The sequence below is a fragment of the Phacochoerus africanus genome, chromosome 15 (assembly GCF_016906955.1).
Source record: "Phacochoerus africanus isolate WHEZ1 chromosome 15, ROS_Pafr_v1, whole genome shotgun sequence".
Lineage (NCBI taxonomy): Eukaryota > Metazoa > Chordata > Mammalia > Artiodactyla > Suidae > Phacochoerus > Phacochoerus africanus.
Window position 1 is genome coordinate 13,982,896 of NC_062558.1, and position 20,747 is coordinate 14,003,642.

Below are 20,747 nucleotides of genomic sequence, written 5' to 3' on the forward strand. Positions count from 1 at the left end.
TAGAGGTCAGAGACCTGGCTTTGAATCCAGCTCTGCTGCTGGTCAGCTGTGTGACCTTGCCCATATCCTTTTTATCTCTGAGCCCTAGCTGGCTCTCCTGTCACATGATAGGCCTGCTGTCACATCCTAAGAGGGAGGTGAAGCAAGGCTGAGTCTTCCCAGTTTTCAAGGCATTCAAGGTTCAGGGAAGCGGAGCACCTGCTTGAAGCCATGCAGCAAGGTGGTGAAAGAATCGGGACAGGAGCTCAGACTTGCTTCCTCCCCTGCAGCCCTGGACCTCGTGCAGAGAGCCTCACAAGCCCTTTGGTCGCTGGCTTAGCACAGCTATGTACCTAACAGGTAACCGTGGCCCTGGAGATGAGGGCAGAAATGACGGTACCACTCACTGCCTCTCAGCAGGCCGGTGACCCACATTATTTCCTCTGCCCACTGCCATGTGGTCCTCGTGCCATAGGCGGGACCACTGGGCAGTGCTCCCCTCTCCACACTCGGCTCTCCAGGGCCAACTAAGGTGTGCCTGGAGTCACGGGTTTCCAGGCAGAATCAGCCTGCCTTCGGAGGTCAGGCTGGGTTTTTTTGTAGAGGGAGCAAGCCCTGGAGCCCTCTGGGAGTAGCCCAGGGGACAGGGGATCCCCCAGCCCCACTGTCCCCCTCCAGATTTCCCTTCCCACCTTACCTCGATGCCTCAGGGAATGTGTGTCTTATCTGAGAAGTTTGATAAGCTTCCCAATAGCTCTTTGGATGTGGAAGGAGATCCTAGGTTTTTCTTCAATTTTTTTTTTGGTCTTTTTTTTGCATTTTCTTGGGCCGCTCCTGCGGCATGTGGAGATTCCCAGGCTAGGGGTCCAATCGGAGCTGTAGCCACCGGCCTACACCAGAGCCACAGCAATGCAGGATCCGAGCCACGTCTGCAACCTACACCACAGCTCACAGCAACACCGGATCGTTAACCCACTGAGCAAGGCCAGGGGTCAAACCCGCAACCTCATGGTTCCTAGTCAGACTCATTAACCACTGAGCCACGATGGGAATTCCCACAAACATTTTTCAACATCCACACTTACTATGTGGCTGAAACCACTATGGCCCAGAGGGAAGTGTAAGAACTGCCATCCTTATCTGGTCCAGGTCTGACCAGGATCCCAAAACACCCCTGTAGCCTGTGCGGATGGGACATGTGTATGTGTAAGTGTGAGTGTGCTTGAAGGAAGAGGGGGGAAGAGGGTACCACTTTGGTCCAGGCCATATACTGGAGGACCCCTATCTAGGGCAAGAAAGACTTGGAGGGCTGGCTAGCCCAGAACCAGCTAGGCTTGGATGACTTCTCCAGTGCCCGGAAGCCACCAAAGCCTTGGTGGACACTGGGCTGGGTGGGTTATGTAAGAAGGGATCAATAGCTCCCCTCTGCTCTGTCTTTCTCCCAAGTTGGGGGATGGTCAACCATCCTGTCTGCACCCTCATCCACACACATGCCCCAGCCTTGCCCTGCCACTGCCCTTAGAGACCCTGGGGACCCTGAGGCTCTGAAGACTTTCAGACTCTGGCCATTCGGAGCCTGAGCTGTGGGCGGGGGGCTAGTGGCATGGTGCCCCCCCTGGGCTTGGACTTTCCCCAGGAGGGACTCCTGCGCTGCCTGGGAGCTCCTGGTCACCATCCCCTAGGGCCCCCCGGCCTGGCCAGGCTCATTCTCCTAGAACCAGCCAAGCTGCCAGTCACGGGGGTGGGTGCTGCTGGAGCCATGATGGGGATGGGGGCTCCTGTTGCCTTGCATTCACACCATCTGGCATCCCAGGCCCTCCATCTACATTCAGGGGGCAGTGCTGCCCCCTCTCTGGGAGGGTTGGAAAGGGTCAGGGTGCCACACAATAGGGGCAGAAGTTAAAAAGTGCTTGGGGGATGAAGGAAGAATGAATGAATGAATAAATGAATGAATGAATGAATGAAAAGTTTAAGAAAACCCTGGAAGCTCCCTCCTCTGGGGAGCGCTTGGGAAGCTTACCAAACCTCTAGGATATAAAGCACCTTGCTCAGGCCACAGGCTAATGCAGAGCTGCAGGGTCTACTGTGTGAAGGAGGAGGGAGGCCTTCTCGCCCGCACTTCCCTGTGGAGCCTTCTGGATGGCTCTGCCCACGAGAAGTTCTCCCCTTTTAGCAAGAGAGGCAGATGGCCCCAGACCCGGTTGACTTCCATAGTCTTTGGGTGTCATCTGCTCCAGGACAAGCAGAGGAGGCTGGGGGGTGGGCATCTGTGAGAAAGACACACCACAGAAACCCAACCCCTGGGGTTGGACCCAGTGCCTTTGGAAAAGCTGAATTCCAGGCCCAGGGCCCCAAGCAGGCTTGGGAAGCAGCCCCATTCCAGCTCCTACTCCAGCATATACAAGTCTTGGCTACTGACCTTCTAAAATATCTAGCATGAGTTGTAGTTTTTATTTTTGGTCACACCCCCGGGATGTGGAAGATCCTGGGCCAGGGATCGAACCCAAGCTACAGCAGTTGACCTGAGCCACAGCAGTGACAACACCAGATCTTTAACCTGCTGTACCACTGGGGAACTCCATGAGTTGCAGTCGTGAAGGAGGAAGGCGCAGGAAAATCACAAGGACCAGAGATGAGGAGGGAAGTCACAGCAATGAGTGGATTCAAGGCTTCTTCAGGGATGGGCTTGAAAGCCTCAGAGCCCATCCACCCCAGGAGCAGGCCTGGACTTTCCACATCAAGGTGAGACCAGAGCGTGGTCCCACTGGGGACAGCCCTCCCTCTCAGCCAGCTGAGGAAGCAGCACAGAGCAAGCAGCCTTCTGCAGTAATGCACGGAAGACCCACGTCTGCTCTCCCCCCTCCCCCGCACTTCTCCCTGAGGCAAGGCCTGCAGGCTCACACCACCCCCAATGAAGACAGCGCCCCAACACCAGCTGAGCTCAGACCACCCTCTAGAGCCCAAGGACAAAGTGCCCCATAGGTGAGGTGACCATAGATTTTGCTTTGTCCAGGATGGTCCTCCTTGACTCCTATTGTTCTGGAGCCCTGCCTGCTTTGTCATTGTTCAAAGGAGGTTATTAAGAATGGCTCTAACAGAAGCCAGGAGAGAATGGGGACTCCTCCACTTGGACTTCCAGACTCCGCCAGCTTCTTGGGGTGTGAGTCACGTGTGCAGTGAGCGAATTTTCGGTAAACTTGAGGCTAAATCCGGAAGATGACAAGGGCTGACCTGCCTCTCCTTGCCAACCCTTTCCTGCCTCAGTGTAACCCTCTCAAGGACAGCGTCTCCCGGGGCACATCGAGAAGCTCACCAACACAAGCAACTTGGAGCGCTAACTCCCCCTCAGGGGTGGGCGCCAAGGGATGGACTCTATGCTGCTCCTGCTGGTAGTCCCGCAAGAGCCAGGAGGCCACCAGGCCACTGGAGGGCCAGTGGGGAAGCTGAACAGGCACCAGGTGTATGACATGTGAGGCTGCAAGACAGGAGACTTGCTGCCGGGCTCATAGGCAATAGTTGGAGCAGCCTTGCTATGGCAACTTTGCCACTTCTGGATGGTGTAAATCTCCATTTATCTTGCTGTTTGCAATTGCATTTTCCTTTTTCAATAAATCCTCAGTAGCAATGAGTTCAACAAAAAAGGAAAGTGCATGAGTAATGATAATATAAGGATCTTGACTTCTCCTTTTTAACAAAGTTAATGATGAAACAGTAACATGCACAAGTGGGTCCCTGGGTTTACCACCTACCCTGAGAACTATAGTTGTGTTACTGACTAAAAAAACGATAGAAATCCATTATTCCAGAATCATTAGCATCCAACCTAAAAGTCAGCATTAACTTTAAAAAAAACTGTCTAAAATGCTGGTCAAACATGCATTCTGGGTGTTTCTGTGAGAGTGTTTTTGGATGACATTAACATTTGAATCAGTGGACTAAGTAAAGCAGATTGTCCTCCCTAATGTGGGTGGTCCTCAGCCAATCAGTTGAAGGCTTTAATAAAATGAAACCCTTACCTCTCAAGTAAAAGCAAAATGATTGGAGGGATAAAGAGGCTGAAAGAAGGGAGACCAGGAAGGAGGCTACATAAAAAAATTCAAACCAAGTATAATACTAACTATCATGTATGCAACACAAAAATATTTAGTATGTGCCTACTTGGTACACCAAACAGTTAAAAAAAAAAAAGTCCCTGCATGAGAAATTTATCATCTAGTGGAGAAAGAGAGAGAGCAAGTCAATGAATTAACAAGCAAATATTTGATGTAACACATGGAGAAAAGTTATATGAATAGAACACATATGGTGTGCCAGGCGCTTGCTCTCTCTCTCTCTCTCTCTCTTTTTTTTTTTTTTCTTCTGCTTTTTAGGGATGAACCCATGGCATATAGAGGTTCCCAGGCTAGGGGTCAAATCAGAGCTACAGCTGCTGGCTTATACCACATCTACAGCAACACAGGATCTGAGTGATGTCTTCGACCTACACCTCAGTTCACAGTGACGCCAGACCTTTAACCCCCTGAGTGAGGCCAGGGATCAAACCCACATCCTCACGGGTTCCAGTCAGGTTCATTGCCACTGAGCCACAAAGGGAACTCCCCAGGCACTCTTTTAAGGACTTGATATGTAGTGATATTTTATTTTCATGAAAATCTTATGAAGTGGGTACTATTATTATATCATCCCCATTTTATAGATAAGAAAACTGATGAGCAGAGCCTAAATAACACCAGGTAATCCAGACAGAGCTCATACTCTTCACCTCCCCATTTTACTGCCTTTCAAGGGTTGGTGGCCTGGGAATGGCAGGGGGTGGGGATGGGAAGAAGTCCACAAAGTGGAGGCCTTTCTCTCCCCAAACCAGGCATCCAAGCCCCTCAGCCTCCCCAACTCTCCTCCACCCCGATACCTTCTGAGCACTCATCCCTTTGCCTGAAAGTCCTTTAAGAGCCAGGAGCCATTGTACCTCTGCTGTGTCTTCTTAGACCATCACAAAGTTTTAGGCATATGGCAGGTGCATTGACCTGAGAGCATTGCCAAAGACCACCTGTTCAGCAAAAAGTGTGGATGAAGTGGAAAAGGAGAATCAGGATGGGAGAAGCACATTAAGAGCACTCGTGCTGTGTTCTCTATTTTAAAGGGAAGAACTGCTTTGTCTATAAGACATTGGAATTCCCATCAGTAGTTGAGAAATCAAGTTCCACTCTTCTTTGCCAGGGTACTCAAAGGGAGCAGGAGCCCAGTGGTTTTCCTGACAGACACTCAGGTACAAGGCTAACAATAGAAATACTGGGAGTTCCCGTTGTGGCGCAGTGGTTAACGAATCCGACTAGGAACCATGAGGTTGCGGGTTCGGTCCCTGCCCTTGCTCAGTGGGTTAACGATCCGGCGTTGCCGTGAGCTGTGGTGTAGGTTGCAGACGCGGCTCGGATCCCGCGTTGCTGTGGCTCTGGCGTAGGCTGGTGGCTACAGCTCCGATTCGACCCCTAGCCTGGGAACCTCCATATGCCGTGGGAGCGGCCCAAGAAATAGCAGCAACAACAACAACAACAAAAGACAAAAAAAAAAAAAAGAAATACTGACATTGATGTAGACGCTTGGCACCTATAGGTTTACACAGTAGCCCTATACGTCAGTGGACATTCACAGTGTTGACAGCCCATATCAACAGTTCCTTCTTTGAAAAACTGTTCCACACCTCCTGCACCAATCAGGAGGTTCTAATGGAGGCTGCACCAATCAGGTGGTTTTAATGGAGGCTCCTGAAGAACTGTGCTTCCCTGGTAGCCAAAGGCTGAGCACACTCCCCAAGTCGACCAATCCTACTACTCATTTGCCCTTGGCCACACTGATTGGGCCAGGCATGGACACACGACCCAAGCTAGACCAATCAAAATACTCTATAGTCACCCCATCCACCACACCCCCTGTCTTGGTGATTGATTTCAGGATTTTTCTACTTATTACTGGCAGGGTTTCCTCCATCTGGGTGAGAGGCTGTAAGGATTCCAGGAGGCTGATATTCTAGAAACTGAGATTCCAGGCTGACAACATGCAAAGGGAAGCAGAAGAGAGAGGAGAGATTGACTGACAGATTGCTCCTTAATGCAATCGCCCTGGAGGCAGCTCCACCCTGTCAATGGTTCGGGCCAATGTGCCCACACCCATTATCTGACTGAGGTCAATGAGCAGGCCAGTCAGGGAATGCTTCTCCCATGACAGATGAAGAAACTGAGGCTCACACATGTGAAATGAATATTCAAGGTTACTTGACTAATAGGGGTGAAACCATGACAGAAGCAACCAGAACTCCAACCTCTCAAGGAGAGCTTTTTTTTTTTCTTTTTGTATGGCCATGCCTGTGGCATGTAGAAGTTCCAGGGTCAGGAATCCAACAGAAGCCACAGCTGCAACCCGCCACAGCAGTGACAACACCAGGTCCTTAATCCACTGTGCTACCAGGGAACTCCTAGATGAGAGCTTCCATCTCAGCTACCGCCTCAGAAGCAACAATCCCTTCAGCCAAGACCACTGCCCTTCCCACATGTGTAATGGCTCTTGAGTATAGGCCATCCTTTTGTTCTGGACTCTGAGCCAATCCACAGCCTCTACTCTTAGATGGAATCGGGGCCCAGGGACAGAACCCCTTCTGTGGGAACTTGGACTCTCAAAAATCAAAGGGAGGATTTGAGCAACCCTAAAGAAAATTTACCTACCATCACTGTTCCCTCTTCAGAAAACATCTACCCCAGAAAACAGAGGTGATACCCAGTGGAATGATTTCTTTTTATAGCCACATCTGCAGCATATGGAATTTTCCAGGCTAGGGGTTGACTCAGAGCTGCAGCTGCAATCTATGCCACAGCCATGGCAACACCAGATCTGAGCCGCATCTGTGACCTACACTGCAGCTTGCAACAATGCCAGATCCTTAACCCACTGAGCGAAGCCAGGGATTGAACACACAGCCTCATGGACACTATGTCAGGTTCTTAACCCACTAAGCCACAATGGGAACTCCCCCAGTGCCCACATACTTGAAATGAGGAGCGAGGTAACTCTGTGACCTCTTGGAGGCCCCTGCCTACCCTAACCTTCAAAGAACAGGGCAACATGGCTCCCAGCCTAAGTTCCAAGGCACTGGGGCCCAAGTGAGAGCAGGGGCATAGTTTCTTGAACCCGCTACAATAAGATTCTGTTCTCCAGATCCCATCAACCAGAAGAGCTGCTCAGGAGGCTGTCCTTCCTATGGGTTTCAGATTTCCAGCAAAATCTGGAAACACCACCTCCATGATCCCTGAGCAGAGAAAGTAGCACAACTAGAAAGAGCCTTTCACATAAGCCGGCCTTGGGTGTTTTCTTCTGGAGGACTCCAAATGCCTCTGAAGTTTGTGGGATAATCTAGGCCAGACAGTTGGGCAAAGGCTTCAGAAATTTTCTAGCAAAGATATAGATTGGTGAAAGGTGGGCGGCACTGCTTACGATTCTTTGCACGAAGCACTAACCTGGGCCAGCAACTCCAGGACAAGGTCAGTTGGACATCTTAGTGTCTGCAGGAGACAAACTCTGAACCAGGGGATTGCTGGCACTTATTCAGGACTCAAAGCTCAGCATTAATGGCAGCCTTCAAGGGCATCTGGGCTCACCTGACAGCTTTGCGGATTAGCACCTGCCCACATGCCGAGAGGGTAACCGGGTGGCCAGCTTCTCAAAGGGCTGTGTCACCGTGGATATCTCCCAGCAGCAACCTCCCACTCTCACAGCCTCACCTCTGATTCCAGCCCAGGCCACGGGAATGGCTCCATGCAGATTTCGCCCACTTCATGTCTCATTCCAGCAGAGGCCAAATGTCCTCTGCTTCCTGCCTGGGACCTTGCTCATGTCATAGCCTGGGGCACTGTCAGAAACCAGTGAGGCATTCACATGGGCACATCCTGGAAGTGTGGGGAGGCTTAACATCCCATGGACCACCGCAGCTGACGAGAGAGGGGAGCCCACAGCGAAAGGCTCCTCCCTTTCATCCTCAGGCAGACAATTCCGAGACAATCTATAGGGCTCCTCAGAAGATGCCAGTGGGATCAAGCACTAGTTAGTCACCAACAGTGGTGGAAAACTCAAGGACACACCTAAGTATTGGCTTTTCCCCTCTGCCTTCCCTCTTTGGTCTTCATTTCTGATCTCTGAGGTCACTCCCCAAGGAAGGTATGTGTTGCAACAAAACCTTTGTCTTAGGTTGTGTTTTTGAGAGGAACACGGGCTAATACAGGTCTTCCTCTTTGGGTTCCCATGTCCTAGCACTAGCTCTGTGTGCTTCCATGACTATTGCTGCATAACAAACTATCCCCAAACTTGGTGTCTTAAAATAACAACAGTCAATATTTGGAAATTCCTGTTGTGGCTCCGCAACAACGAACCCAACTAGTATCCCTGAGGACTCGGGTTCAATCCCTGGCCTCACAAGATGGGTTTAGGATCTGTTGTTGCCGTGAGCTGTGGTGTAGTTTGCAGACATGGCTCAGATCTGGCGTTGCTGTGGTTGTGGTGGAGGCTGGCAGCTGTTGCTCCACCTCAGCCCCTAGTCTCCATGTGCCATGGGTGCGGCCCTAAAAAAAAAAAAAAGAAAAGAAACAACAATCAAGATTTAGCCATTTGGGTGGTTTCGTGTGGACCGCTCTCCATGGCATCAGCTAGAACAGCTCAAATGGGGCTGAAGGATCCACTGCCAAGATGTTTGACCTCCACGGGGGGCAAGTCAGCTGGTTGTGGCTGGAAGCTCAACTGAGACCATTGACTCAGAGCCCTGATCCTTCTCTACATGGGCCTCTTCGTGTGGTTGCTTGGGTTTCCTCACAATGTGACAGCTGGGTTCCAAACAGGAGGGAGTGGAAGGTGACAGTCCTCTTAAAGCAGAGCCTCACTCGCAAGGTGTTCTGTTGGTCAAAGCAGTGTTAGGCCCAGCCCAGAATCAAAGGAGTGGGAAAACAGACACGGCTTTCAGGGGAAGGAGTGACAAAGCATTCTTAGCCAACTTTGATCTGCCACATTGGCACAGATCACTAGATAAATGAAGAGTTAAATAAAAGGTTAATTACAGAAGCAAATTCATGTATTAACATTACCAGCCATGACCCAATAGCAATCTCCCCCCACCTACCCATAGAGCCACTGTCACTCTATCCAAAATTTGAGAATATTACCTTGGTGCTAAATTATTTGAGACTAGAAGGATTTTTGATTCCAGAGTCATACAATAGCAGAGCTGAAGGGTTCCTAGATGTAACCCACCTCACAGTACAGCTGAGAAAAGGGTGTCCCAGGGAAAGGAAGGGATTTGTCCAAGGTCACTGTCATGGTCCTTGGTGATGACACCAACCAAGGGGTCAAATTTCCAGCCCAGACCTCCCTGCCACACTGGGATGCTACCAAGAAGGGTGCAGGAATGGCTGCCTTATCCCTGCCCTTGAGTCGTTGTCCCCAGAAATGCTATACTCCTATCAAGAGTTGTGAACAGCTATTGAAAACTCTTCCGATGTGGCTCAGCAGTAACGAGCCTGATTAGTATCCATGAGAAGGAGGGTTTGATCCCTGGCCTTGCACAGTGGGTTAAGGATCTGGTGTTGCTGTGAGCTGTGGTGTAGGTCGCAGACGCTTGAATCCTGCTTGGCTGCGGCTGTGGCGTAGGCCGGCAGCTATAGTTCCGATTTGAACCTTAGTCTGGGAATTTCCATATACTTCAGGTGCAGCCCTTAAAAATGGGGGGTGGTGCAAAAAAAAAAAAGAAAACTCTTCAAAAACTGAGCCTGTGAAAGGGCTGAGAGTGTCAACATGGGGATGAGCTCAAACCAGAACCGATAAGGCCTCCACACGCAGCTTTGGCTGTTCCACGTTTGTCTCTGTGACGGTTGAGAGGCCTGGCTATGCACACTGGCCGCTGCCCCATTTGGGGAGCATTTGTAGAAGCCCTGGGATGTGCCAGGCACAGAGGAGACGGCAAAGAGAGCACAATGAAGGTCATCTCGAACTTCACACCAAGTACCTACCAGGTGCGGAGCACCATGTTCATTATCCTCGTTTTACAGACAAGGACACTGAGGTTCAGAGGAGTCAGAGAACGTAGCTGCTGTTCCTGTTGGAGTTCGAACCCAGGCCCCTCACACCTAATCCTAAGCATCCATCCTCCTTCCTAAATCAGCCTCACACTGATGTGACCCCTCCCTTTTAGGGAGGTGGATCTAGGGTGATACCCAGTCCACAGGGCACTGTGGGACGGAGGGTGGCTGCTCACAGGCACAGGTCATGGAGAGGTAGGAATCAGGCTGGAGGGACCAGGGACCCCACCCCCCCACCAAGAGGCCTGGGACCCCCCAAGGGCACAGAAGGGCAGGCCTCAGGGGCAGGAGGCTGGGAGAGGGGGTCAGGTAGGGCACCTGAGCAAGGGCCCCTTCTGGTGATGGTTAGAGGGGGTGGCAGTGGCAGTGGCAGAGGGCAGGACCCAGGGTTTGGCATGTCTGTGTAGGAGGGCAGACTAGGGGGACTCCCAGAATCCAAAGGGGATGGAGGGAGCGTGTCTTAAAGCTGTATTCACCCAGCAACCCTGTCGTTTTTTTTACTTGCTTGGGCAGCGAGGCGCCCTCCACCAAGCCAGTATGGTGCAGACCAGGGTTTGGAGGAGACCATGGAAAAGGGCCCTCAGTGTGAGGCTGGGATTTTGAAACGAGTCCCCAGGAGGGAGCCTCTGCCATCCCCAGAGGGGCAGAGACAGAAGGAAGCCAAAAGAAAAGGCTGTTTTTGAAGCGTTTTCAGAGCGAGACTTTGAGGCCTTTGATGACAGCTGGGAATTTCAATCCACCGGCCCGCCCTGTGGGGGTCTCAGGAGCGCCGTTCTCCCGGCCGAACAGACAAGGCTCAAGGAAGCGAGGGGCTGACCTACCCCAGGCCTCACAGCCTCTGCCCTCTGTGCACACTTTCTCCCCCGGAGGCCGGAGACAGGAAGACTTTGTCCTGGGCAGTCACAGCGAGGCTGCAGAGGGGACATACACAGGAAAAGGCCACCCCAAAACCACTGGGCCCTTTCGGACAGAGCAGCCACCACCAGGCCTGGGGCACCCCCGGGCCTTTGCCCTCCTTCCCAGGAAGAGAGGTTTCCGCCCTGAGCAAGACGGCGCACGTCAGAGGACGGCGGCAGCCCCGGGCCCAGGCCGGTTCCCAGCAATGGGGCGGCCGGGCCTTGCTGCTGACTCACTGCACAGCCCCAGACAAGTCACTTCCCCCCTGGGCGCCTGTGTGGCACTGCCAGTGGGCACCCTTGTGGCCTGCAGCTGGGCCGGGGGGGGGGGTGGTGACCCAGGAGAGCAGGGACACACAGTTTGAGAACTGATGTCTGGTGGCCAATAGAATCTACATTTAGCGAGTGAGGATGTGCCTCCTTTTTCTCCAGGACACAGGCTTCTGGAGAGAAAGCCCCACGCACTTGATGGGCAGTGGCTGTTTCCCCAGCAGAGAGTCTTGGGGCTGTGGTACTTGTGGAACAGCCCCCAGCTGAGGGCCGAGACCCTGCAGGTCAGAGATGTACATACACATTGGCGGTCAGCTGTGACGAGCAGAGAAACGCTGTCCAGTGGAGGAAGCAGGTCCTCCTTTGGGGACATGCAGGGGAGAGGCTGCCCCAGCAGAACACGGGGCATTTCTGGGGTCTGGTAACGTAAGAACCAGAAAAATGTGGCTTCTAATTTTTCTTTTAATTTTTTTTCTTTTTAGTGTCCCACCCACGGCATATGGAATTTCCTGGGCTGTGACCGGTCTATGCCAAAGCCACAGTAATGCCAGATCCAAGCCATATCTTCGACCTACGCCACAGCTCACGGCAACACTAGATCCTTCACCTACTGAGTGATGCCAGAGATGGGACCCGGATCCTCATGGAGGCTAGGGGGTTCCTAACCTGCTGAGCCACAGTGGGAACTCTAAAAAGTGGCTTCTAGAAGAGTCTATAAGAGAATGTTCCTCGCCTGTTCAGAGGTGTGTGCTGCCGCAGAAACAGATTTGCACTTTTTTCAAAAGCGAGTTGACGAAACAATGTGATCCCAATATTCCAAAATAAAGCTTTAAAATGTGTGTGAGCACACATGTAAACCTAGGGGGAAAATCTAGAAGGAATACAACTGAAAATACAAAAAACTTTTTCATTAGACCTGGGAAAGATAACTTACCAAAGGACTAAATGTACCTCCAAAAAGAACTTAGCGTCCTCATAGAATTAGCAGCCAGCTCCTTCCTTTGATAAATCCTAACACTAATCGTTAGTGTCAGCCCCTGTATCTGTCCCATTGGAGTCAGCAGAGAACCAGCTATCCCAATGTCTTTTTTTTTTTTTTTTTGGCCACACCCACCCCCTATGAAAGCTCCCGGGCCAGGGATTGAATCAGAGCCTGTGCTTTGACCTGCGCCACAGCGGTGATAACGCCCTGTCTTTAACTCACTGCCCCACAGCAGGAACTCCCCCTTTGTCTTTTACATCAGGCCTTGAAAAGTCATGTTTACATGTGTGTCATGTGTATTTGTGTAGGTATAAGTGTGTGCTATATGTGTGTGTACATGTGTACAATATGTACACATATGCAGTGTGTGTATGTAACATATTTTGCGTGCATGTTTGTGTGTGTACTGTCTATGTGTATAATATGTGTGTGTGTGTATCATCTCCCCACATGCAGCACAAAGTTTCTTCCTGGTCTGCTCGGATGGGGACAGTATTACAAATAGTTTTCATTCCTGGCGGATGGCCGGGGTGGGGTATGGACACAGGCTAGAAGGTGGCAGAGAGCCAGCGTGGAATTCAGTTTTTCCAGACCTCATCAAAAGGCGACTGCATCAGGAATTTATACCTCACCACTAATCAGCTCCTGAGCTTCTGTTTATTACCATAATCCGGAAGATCTTGCCATCAGCTAGTACCAGTTTGCAGGTAGAAAACTGCGTCCTAAAGAACTGAAGCGACTTGTCTAAGATCAAACCCAGAGCAGAGGGTGAACCAGGAAGTATTCGAGCCCTGAGTAGCTGTTCTATCAGCCAACAGATGTTGACAGGACACCTACTATGTGCCTGGCACGAGGTAGGCCACCTGGAATCAAAGATAAATAAGATGACTTTCCCAGATAAATATGTTCCCAGACTAGTGGGAGGACAGGAGTTTGAAAACCAAGATTGGGTCATCACACCCTCGGTACTGTGTGAAGGGGCTATGGGAACAGACAGTCTTACTGGAGGGGGGATGGATGGAGGGTGTGTGTGGAAAAGGCTTTCTGAGAGGGAGGAAGATTCAAGCTGGGTCCTAAGACAGGAGTAGGAGTCCACAGAGTGAAGGAGCTGGGAAGGGCATTCCAGCCTGAGGGAACAGCCTATGCAAAGTGCTGGGAGGGGGATGAGGAAACCAGTCCTGTTAGGAAATCTGCTGTGCCCAGAACACAGGGTGTGCTGTGGAGTGAGTCAGGGGGAGGAGGCTGGCCAGCAGAGCTGGGGCCTGAACATCCCTCGGAGAAGCCCAGGCTTCGCATTGCTGGTGGTACTGGCTAGGCAGAAGCATCCCCAAAAAGGTGACATTTTCAGACTTTATGGCATCTCCAGCTGGACTGGAGTGGGAGAGGCTCAGGGTATAGCCAAGTGACTGTGGTGAGGGCCTGGAGTGGACAGCAGTTGCAGGAGGTTGAAAGGGCAGAGTTGCGGTGTCCCTGGGGCCCATGGAGACCAGGCGCAGCCTCCATACCAGGTCCTGCCTGACAGGCAGGGTGCTCCCAGGTGTCATGTTTACGTGAGGACCTGCCAGGCTCAGGCCTCAGAGGTCTCTTGTCCCATCCTGTCTGGCCCAGCACCCTGGGGAGAGAGGTAGAGTGATCAGGTGATGTGGGCAAGGTGGGGCCAAGTTCCAAGGAGGTGGGGCCGGGGCCTGGTGACACACGGAAATGGGGCCGGCCAGGTGTCTGAGGGCCTTACACTGTGGCCTGGTGACAAGGCTGGGTGAAGCCCAGGACAGCCAAGGCAGGAAAGGATGCGGAGGTAGGAGGTGGTCAGGGTCCGGATGTGGGAGCCATGCCTCCAGCACAGATGTGTTCCATCCAGAGTCACCCCGCCACTGCACCCTCCCCAGAGACCACTCCTGCGCTGAGGCCAGGAGCAGACAGGAAGGGAATTAACCTCTTTTCCTTGCTCCTTTTCATGGGCTCAGAAAACCAGGGTATTCTAGCCCCTAGAAACTGTCCAGTCTGGCCTCCCAATGGACTGAGCCCCAGAGAGGCAAAGTGACACAGCAGATGAGTGGCTGGGCCAGCCCTGCAGAGCATAAAATGGAAAGGCCTCCACCCCAATCCTCCTTCTGTCACCTGCCTCTCCTATCTCCAGGCCCCCATGACCAGGCGACCCCGGATCAGAGGACAGTACAGCCCAGGCAGCTCAGTGGCCCCATGCCATTGGCCGGGCTGTGAGTAGTCTCGCAACCCAGAGAATTCCAGCCCTCCTCCCCACCGCCCACCAGCCATGCAGCCTCAGCTGGATGGGTGGATGCTCACCCTGGGCACAGCCGAGAGACAGCCATCCTCCTGGGCAGGGACCAGGGAAGGCAAGTTTGTCTCCTGCTCCATGAGCAGGGTCCCCACCTCTGCTTACCTGTGCTGGGACCTTACTTAGCCCTTTGCCCCACCTCAGCATCAGCTTCACCTGCAGTCGTCCCTGCGCTGGGGTGGCAGCGATGGTCACCTGAAATACCAAATGCAACGGCACTTGGTAAAGAACAGCACCCCCAAATGTGAAGAGTGGAAGCGCTGCCTGTGCATCTTCAAGCACGTGCCCATGCAGTGTCTGTTAACCCCCGTGCATGGGTGTTCTCCCAGGCAAGTGTGTGTTCACTGGTGCTGGGCATTCAACGCTCCCTCTGTGCACTGTTATTACTGAGAACCCGCCTCCCAATGCGGGTGGAGGGGGCCTTTCCCAGGGACCTGGGAAGCAGATCCAGGTGTGGGGAAGGAGGCACAGCCCCAGTTTGAGCCTCAGAGCAGGGGGCTTGAGGGAGACACAGCCCACGGTTGTGGGGGATGGGGGGTGCGCCTGGATGTCAGCAGCCTGGTGGGGCTCCTGGGTGGACACTGTGAGTCTGAGCAACCCCACTTCCCATCCCCAGGATGCTGGCCTTATTTCTTAACAATGTTCCCTGAGCAACCTTATTTCTTAACAATGTCCCCTGCCTTGAGGTCCTATGCCCGATCCTCACCCCCAACCTGGAGTCCCAGGCATCCTAGCTCCCAAGGAGGAGACTGGGCCCCAGGGGTGGGATGGTGGGTGGGAAACCAGAGAGGACATTATGGGCAAGGAGAGCAGAGCCAGGGCAGGGTCAGTCAAGGTAACACTGACAAGTGAGTAGGTGCTGTCCTCTGGGCCCGCCCTGCTCCCTCCTCAGGGCTGCCACTATCCTGGTAGTTCCCCGCGTTCTCCGTCGATCGTGACTGCTGCGAGGGAGGTGGTCAGACAAGGAGCAAGGCTCAGAAAGGGTCCAGGACTCACCCTGGCTGCACAGCCTGCCAGGGCAGCAGCTGGGTCTAGGCCAAGCCCCTGCCCCTCTGTCTGTGCCAACCTGGCGTCTCGCCTCCCAAGCTCACTGCCTTCTCACCTCTTCCCTCGACAACCACCAGGTGGGAGGGTTCATGGACTGATTGGGAATAAACGGACCGGTTTTTAGGCCCAAACTCCAGGCATGAGATCTGACAAACACTTAAAAAGGTTTGCAGTCACTGCCCGTCTTGGAAATGGTTGACTTTGGAGGAGGAAGGCTTCCATTCTCTGGGGACTCGGCCGCTGAGGCCCCAAGACAGGCCCGAGTCCCTGGGCCTGGAGCCTGAGTGCTGTGAAGGTGGGGGCATCTGGGCGGGCTGGGCCCCCCAGCCGTTTCCTGTGGCTGCTGCGGGACGGGGCGGGGGAGGAAGGCTCAGCCTGGGCGAGCTAATCTGGAGAAGTGATTTTCCTCCTCAGCCAGCCCCTCCCTGGGCTGGGCTCTGGGCGCGAAGGTGGCCCCGCCAGGGCTCCCAGGGAGGGGCCAGCTTATCAGGCAGGAAACACTGGGCTCAGGCCACATCCTCCTCCTCCTGGTCACAGCAGCTCCCATGGGCAGGAAAACACTCGGCCGCCAGGCTGCTCCTCCGCCCTCTCCAGGCCCCTCCTGCAGGCCTTCGCCCTCTGCTCCATCCCCCAGCTGACCCAGGGGGCAGACTGCGGCCTGCTGTGGTGGCCTCCCCTGGAGTTCTGACTGGGCACCCTGGCCTCCCAGCCCCTCGGCCCCTGCTGGACCACCTGCTGCCTTTCTGGGCGCCTGCACCCTGGTCACAGAGTAGGGCAGGCAAGGACAGCAGAAACAGGACAAAGGGGCCCTGACTCCCAGAGACGCCTGGGTCCCTCTGTGCCGCTCCTGTCCCCAGAAGTGTTGGGCACCCTAGGGCCGTGTGCTGCCTCCCACCCAAGCGCACTGGGGCTCAGATGCTCATCTCCAGCCTCCCTCTCCCGGGCCAGCACCCACCAAGAGCAGCCTGGCTTCAAGAAGCTCAGGAAATGTCTTGGGCCTCCTTTCCCATCTGCTTTCCCAGGAACCCTTCCTCCCCTCATCACCCACATCCCTGTGCCTGTGCCACGAGCCCCTGTCCACGGCTAAGAACCCGGATTCAGCAAACAGGGCCGTGGGAGGGGGCTCTCCCCCAGCCCTGTCATGCTGCTGAGTTCTTGGCTGCTGAGGATGGCTGAGGGCTGTGTCCTGATGGGAGGGGTCTCACCGGATCCCTCCCCCTTGCGGCTTGGCAGGCAAGAAGGCCCTTCAGCAGTCTCTACTCTGAGGTGCTTGCTCTCAGGCAAAGTCCCTGACCCCTCTGGGCCTCTGGTTCCTTTTTCATCAAATCTGGGGACTGACCACACCATGACAACAATTCCTTCCAGCACTGGCCTCCCTGATTTTCTTCAAGATCATAGAGCTGGGACCAGAGCTCCTTCCAGTACAAATGTAACTGCCTTGCATACATAAGGACACCTGACCAACTCATGGTCATCAGAACAAATCACGTCCTTGTATTATACTCTGTCTCGGGGATTTTAAGGATGTTACAGACTTTCCCTGACCTTTGCAGCACCCTGAGATGTGGGAGTTGATGTTTCTATATTTCAGGGAAGGGACTAAAGAAAAAGAAAGTTATAGGGCTTGTTGGAATTGGAAGGGAGGCACTACAAAGCTCTCTTGGCTTCTCTGACGCAGTGAGGACACAGCAGCTACAGAGACCCAGGTTGAGACGCTTTTGGGCACCTGCCCTTGTGGCAGGACCACCCCCCCCCCACCCCACCCCTGCCACTGGAAGTCAGCTGCATCTCTCAGGTCCTGTCATCAGAACCTCTGAGACACCATACCAGCTCCCTGAGGCCCCTGGAGCCTGCAAAGACACTTCAGTCCTCAGAATCCACAGATTTTTCCAGAATCCAGTGGAATATTTTTCTTGTTTTAAGGTCCACCACGAGTCCCAGACCTATGTCTCCCCATGGCTCCTCAGAGGTATGGAAGGTGAGTAGCAGAGCCAGGGCACCAGCCTCTTTGCCCAGTGGTATGAACCTCTGAGAGATGTCTATACCCCATGCCTGCACATAGAACATTCCAGAAGTGCCCACAGAGTCCACTCTCCAACTCCTGGGTGATCCCCACGCAGTTTGTGTGATGGGACCTGCCCCATCCCTTCCCCTCCCGGGTCCCTTCAAACTTGATCCTCCAGTGTGGGGAAGCAGTGCTGAAGGAGGATCTGGAAGAAAACCCCACCCGCAATGGGGCCTCAACCCAGGCCCGTAATGAGGAGAGAAGGAGCACGACCGCCAGCCTGCAGGAGAGAACCCCCAGCAAGATGGGGACAAAGCACTTAAATCTCCCCAGTGACATCAAGTGCCATGGATTTAGCCTGAGCAGGAGGGATTTGGATGAGGCAAAAGGAGGAATTTTTGATGACAGAGCTCATTAAACCAGCTTGCAGAGAGAACACCCCTTTCTTGAGGGGACTCAAGTCAAACAGAAACTCATCTGCTGAGAACGGCTGGAATGCTGTCCTCAGTGGAGGCGGGGGTGTACCCTTAATGACCCACGGTCTCTGTGACCCCAGCTCAGCTCCAGACAAGGGACAAGAGGCTTCCCCCACAATCCTCTCTTGCATCTTCTGAGGTCCTTCCCCCTTATTTCTCCCAATCAGTCTCAGTGTGATAATTGCTCAACATGTGGCTCCAGTTTCTTAGGTGCGTACCAGCCCCCAGGCCTGAAAGAAAATTGTTTAAAGAGATCTGAAAACGACGATAGCTATTTTGTACATGTGTAGAAGGCCTTACGGTTTCTCAAGTGCCTCCAAATTCACTAACTCCCTCCTTGGATGAGAGCGATTTATCCACGTTCCAATCAAAATCCAGTGACGGGTGAGGTCTGGCTCTTGCAGACTCTCTCTAGGCACCCTGTGAGTGCAGCCAGCCGCTGTGCACTCCAGGGGAGTCCAGGGGCCAATCTGGTCTCTGATAGGACCGATGCTCAGGGAAGGACCTCCCATCTACAGCGGTGCTTGAGGAAAGGAATATCCCCAACGAGGCCAGTGGCAAGCACAGGACTGGTCCTCGGGAAGATGAGCCACCATGATGGGTGAAGCCCACTGAGCACCATCAGATTGGAGTCAAATACGAATAACCTTCAGGAGTTTTACTTCTTCCTGTGAGGAAAACTTTCATTCTGGGCATGGCGTGGAGCCTTTTTGGGCCTCAACTACCAGCCGAGACTCACTGGAGAAGCCAACAAACAAGCATTCTGATCAAAAGCTATAAACTTGTTCACAGCTTAGACTCATGATATCCCACTGGGAATCTAGCCAAGGACAGAAATAAGTAAATGTTCACTGCAGGCTTATTTATAATGGCGGGAAAAAAAAAAAGTAGAAGTGCAGTGAAACAACTTAGTTATCTAATAGCAAGGGGATAAACAAGCAAATTAAATCACATTAATGCACTGAAGTACTGTGCTGCCATCAAAAATGATAAATATGAAGACAGATATCAATGTGGCAAAATTCTATAACAGGATGTTGAAAAAATAAAGCCAAATACAAATGCTATCTACATCTTGAACCCATGAATACAAGACCAGGGAGTTCAGTATACAAAAATGAGTAGGTTGAAAATAGTTGTGTCAAGGTCATGGAATGGCTCATTTTTCTTTTTTCCTAAATTATTGTCATATTGATTTTTCAATTGCGCTGAAAATACTCTTTGCGGAAGAAAGAAATTTTAATGACATAGGAAAATGTTTATTTAATATTGATGAATAAAAACATAGATGATGAAAGATATGTGTATATGTAGAGCTAGACAAACAAAAAAGATAAAGTGGATATATGTAAAGATTTAACAGTAATGTCTCTAAGTTGTTGACAATAGATAGCTTATTTTTTTCTCTGTGACGTTAAGTTTTTCCTAAATTTTCTACAAAGACCGTGTCTCTTTTGAGAATTAAAATATCAATAGATGATAGATCGACAGAATGATGATAGATAGTGAATGGAAAGGTGATCGATGAGTAGGTGAGGTGGTTGGATAGATGGGTAGGGAGGTGGGTGGACAGTTGGATGGATGGATGGATGGATGGATAATAGATAATGTCTCTTTCTTTTATTTCCTTCTCCCTCCCTCCCTTCCTCCTTCCTTCCTTCCTTCTAAATCCCTTTCACTGGGATGAAATCAACAGCACAGCCTTTTTGAAAGGAAAGGTAGGCAGTTACGAAAGCTACAAATCATTCACCCGAAGCGCTATTCTGCTGCTCCAGGAGGCGACAGGAGTGAAGATCCTCTGGTCCCCTGTGCCCATCCCCTGACCTGTTTACTCCAGGCTACCCAGTAGCAGGACACTGTGAACAGCCATAGCTGCATCACATGCAGACTCAGAGCACTGAGAACTGCACGCACAAGAGTTCCAGGGTCTGGGTTTCCAGAGAAATAAGTAAGAAGACTAGGGACCAGATTGCTTCAGGTCTTTAACACCAGAACTAACTGGAATACCTACCAGATGGCTCACATATTTACTCTATCCATTTATTCGTTCATGCATCTGTGGAGCTGCTACCCTGTGTCTGCAGTGCTGGGGAAGATGAGCAGGTGGACGGCACCAACGCCAGCTGTAACGCCAGATCTGTTCAAGTCCTGTGGGAGCTCAGGAGGAGAGTGACCCATCCCCCTCCCAGCGCACGGGTGGGGACATCTGAGCCAGGTTTGGACAGTGAGTGGGATGTCATCAGACAAGTGATTGGGAGTGAGGATCTCCCTGGTTGGGGAATAGTGCTGTGAAAAGCACAGAAGCTTGGGGAAGGAGAACATTTTCAGAGAACAACGGGCTTTCTGAGCAGGAGGTACACCTTGGGGGAGGGGCGGGGGGCTGGCCCTGTGAACGCAGTACCAGGGGCCCTCCCAGGACCCTGGATGAGTGGGGTAGATGTTAAACCACCTCCGCACTCACCCCGTGTGTGGGGGTGGAGGTGGGGGGGCGATGTATAGGCACTGAAGAATCTTAAGGAAAAATTGTAAAATGGTAACATCTACGTTTTAGAAAAACAGCTCACAACTGTGCACACCCACTAAATCTTATCCACCAAAGCCAAAAGCCCTCTTGTCACCAGCGGCAGCTGGGTCCCAGGATGGGCAGCTAAAACTCTAAAACACACCTGGCTTCTGGGCACAACTGT